We start from the raw sequence: 3,990 nt of genomic DNA, 5'->3' as shown, positions 1-3,990 counted from the left end.
TACAAATATGGACACCGAAGCACAAGGAGGTCAAGTAATTTACCTGAGGCCACATATCTAACAAAGTCAAAACATGAGTGCAAACGGCCCAGCTCCAGAGTTTGGTTTGATAGCTTTAGTTTTAGCTCAGTGAGAAGGGTTTAACTCTGGCAGTTTGAATAAGTAAGGTGATTTCTTAGGAAAGTGCTTAGGTTGCCAACAAAGATTGAATTTAAATATCACTCACAGGAAAATCAAAGGTAACTCTATATAATAATATAACACAATCTATCCCTCTTTTTTTGAATATCTGTTACATTTAGTATAAATATCAGTGTTTATCACTATCATCTATCAATCATCTATCTATCTAGTTTTTCATTTGTCCACTTATACTTCCTGCACAGTGTAGGACACATGGTGGGTACCCGTTAACAACAGGGATTAATTCAGTCACATTTTCTTTTCCTTTTCTTTTGATTCATTTACTTTTTATCTTCTTCCTCTCAGAATTTTGACAGAATGTAAAAGATGTGAAGAATTGTCTCCCTTGCACTCTGTATTCATCCCTTGAACAGCATTCTCTTCCAAATAAAGTAAGAACACGTTGGCTTCCTTTAGAAACTGCACTACCCAGAAAAGAACGAACTAAAAGGCTACCTTGGGGTAGTGGAGTTAGAGCAGTCTAGACAAGCCACAATGGTGTCCGTTTCTCACGTGCAAGGGATTGAATACAGAAAGATAAATAGTAACCTCCTCCCTGCCACAACAGCGCTCTGTAAAACTGTTGTCAATAGTTGTCAGGACTGGTGCCTGAGTTTTGTGTGGTCTCCCCTTACCTGAATCACTAGTGCAGCTGGCATGGCTTGTGGAAGCCTGACTACTCCAAATGTTAGTTCTAAATATGTAAAAGAGTAAATTCATATGGGATCTGGAATGAAAATGAGCTATAAGCTATAATGTGTTCCCTCCAGGCACACCATGTCTGTGCTCAAATCTATGTGTACTGCAAAGAGAAATACACATAACACAGGCAAGTCTGAAGGTATCCTGTTTAATAAGCTAGGATAAATTCCATGTGATTTCCTAGATGTTATAGGAAAAAGAGGAGAGATTTTTCATGAATGAATTATAAGAGGTTTAAGATTGAAAAGGAAAGTATATTCTCCCTTCTGAGCCTTTCTTTTCTTTCTTGGTAGAGGATAAAAAAAGTATTTTTTAACCTCTTGTATTAATGATTCTATCCTAGTCATATGGTATTGGTTGGTCAAAAGAAACAAGCAAGTATGGGAAGTTCAACTTCAATTTTTCAAAATAATCTGGTTGTAATAGATGGTAAAATAAATAACAAGAGATGGAATGCTAATTCTTGTAAACTTTTAATTTGTCATTTTAAGATCACTGATTTGCTTATTAAACAGACATATAATGGGAATTGTGCTAGGTAGTGAAAATATAGCAATGAGCACTTGTTTTAAGCACACACCCCCAAACACCAATTAAATGTTAACCAAAGGAGACTTGGGTTGAGGAGCAAAGGCACTAAAAATACAGGTTTCTGCCTATCTGCCTGTGTTGATACTTTATATTCTTTCTGACATCCATTTGTGAAAGTTACTTGATTTAGCTGAGGAGACTCTAGACTCTGACAATGTTGTTTGGGAGGGAGAAATACCAGGCTGCTTTTGGGAGGCTCACCTATGACTTCAACACAAACATGGTCAAAGGAAATGGTAATGACCCACACTGCATGGAGGCCTTACAATGGAAATGGAAGAGTAGGGTTCAATTCTCATGACTTCAAAATAAGCCAAACTGAGCCCAAACTCTCTTAGGCATATCCAACAAATCATGTGTGAACCAGTGCTCTCCAGCAAGGCAGATATGTGTGACCTTTATGTGTACTAAATGCAGTTTCTAGAGAACTATAATAATATGATCAATTTTTGATTAGAATGAGATTTATTTCATTGCTGAAGATACACTGGACCTTGATCAAGGGAGCTTGTCAGTGGATTCTTAGGGAGAATGGAATGCTGTGGAGGTATTTAGTTAACATTTTAAAACTAACTCTTAATTAAAAGCACTTGTGATGTGCTGTAATATATTGGTATTTGTTCTTGGATTAATTCTTCATTGCAGTTCTAACCAAGTAGCCCAAATAAGTGTTATAAATATACATAAATGTACCAAACATAACCCCATGCACATACTGTATACTAGATTGTATTTATTTATTATTTTTCATTGTGTCCATTCATCCAGTCTTAGAAACCAAAAAAAGAGGATTAACATTGCATGGTTATCTATTTTTCCTTTCGCTATGCTACAAACTACCTGATCCTTCCAGAAACAGATGAAACAAAGGTTTAAAGTGCATGCTCTTCTCTTTACTGATTTTTTTTTTCATTATAAGCACTAATTGCATACTTCTTAAAAAGTTTACATGTCATCTTGATTACCATGATCATGATTTATTTTTGTTCATCTTTTGTGTGCATAGAAATGGGAGCCTGGGGTTCTAGCCCTGAGTAATTTAACTCTAATAGCAGAAAGAAGGCAAATACACAGATAACATTTCTTAGTAGTTCCTCCACATACTTTTAGTTCAATTTCTTATTTATTGTTCCAGAATGACTGCAAATATTAGAGACAGTAAGCAAGGTGATATGGTCTTCCAAGTCCTAACTATAAATAAGTTTTGAGCAATCTTTTGAATGAGGGAAAAGATATCAAAGAACAAGGTCAGTAAACTATGGCCCACATATCAAATGCAGGTCACTGCTTATTTTTGTAAATAAAGTTTTATTGGAACACAGTCACATCCACTTGCTTATGTATTATATGTGACTATTTTCACACTAAAACAGTAGGGTTAAATATTTGAAACAGAGACCCTCTGGCCTGCAAAGCCTAAAATATTTGCTATCTTGAAAAAGTTTGTAAGTTCCTATATATAGAAAAAGGAGAGGGCATTCCAGTCAAGAGCATAACACTGCATGTATGAAATTAGAAAGCACAGGTAATCAGGGAACAATTTGTAAATGACTTTTAGGTTAATTCCTAGGACCATTGATTTGAATAATAATTGGTTCCTGGAACAGATTTCTGAGAAGGAAAATAAAGTCTAAGTGATTCTTGAATTCTGGGTAGAATGGATCAGAGAATCTAGAAGCTGAGAGATGATAAAGAATTTCAGATAGAATTTACTGAACACAAGTTACTGTTACAATCTACTATTTGTTCATTTTTAATTGTTACCCCCTATAGGTAATAGATTAATCTGGAAATTATGTTTTACTTTTGATATTCTCAATTTCAGATATCAGTAGTATAATCAAATCGAGGGGGAAATCTAGACACAGAAAGTAGCATTCCATGGATATAGGGAAAACTCTAGTCTTGACTCAGCTTATCAGTAGTGGAGGAGATATTTTTTACTTTATTCTTCATTTGCTGAACTGTTACCATGAATGGGTATTGAATTTTATCTTGTGTTTTTCCTATATCTATTGAAATGATTAATGGTTTTCTTCTTATTCTGTTAATACAATGAATTATACTGATTAATTTCCAAATATAAAATCAGTATTGCTTTCCTGGAATAAACTCTACTTAGTTATGCTATATTATGATTTTATATATTACTAGATATGGTATTCTAATATGTTAAATGAATTTTTGAATGTATGTAAGATATATTGTTCTGTTGTTTTCTTTCCATTTTTTTTAATTGAAGTATAAATGACACACAATGTTACATTAGTTTCACGTATACAACATAGTGATTCAACAGTTCTATATGTTATACAACCTTCACCACAAGTGTAACTACCATCTGTTACCATAGAACTCTATTACAGTACCATTGACTATATTCCCTATACTGTACCTTTCATTCCTATGACTTATTCATTCAATAACTAGAAGCCTATACTCCCCACACTCCTTCAGCTATTTTGCCCATCCCCCCTTCCCCAATTTGTTCTCTGTATTTACAGGTCTGTTTCT

This window comes from Phoca vitulina, unplaced genomic scaffold (assembly GCF_004348235.1).
Source record: "Phoca vitulina isolate PV1807 unplaced genomic scaffold, GSC_HSeal_1.0 scaffold8, whole genome shotgun sequence".
Classification (NCBI taxonomy): Eukaryota; Metazoa; Chordata; class Mammalia; order Carnivora; family Phocidae; genus Phoca; species Phoca vitulina.
Note: the sequence above shows the minus strand (reverse complement) of the source record.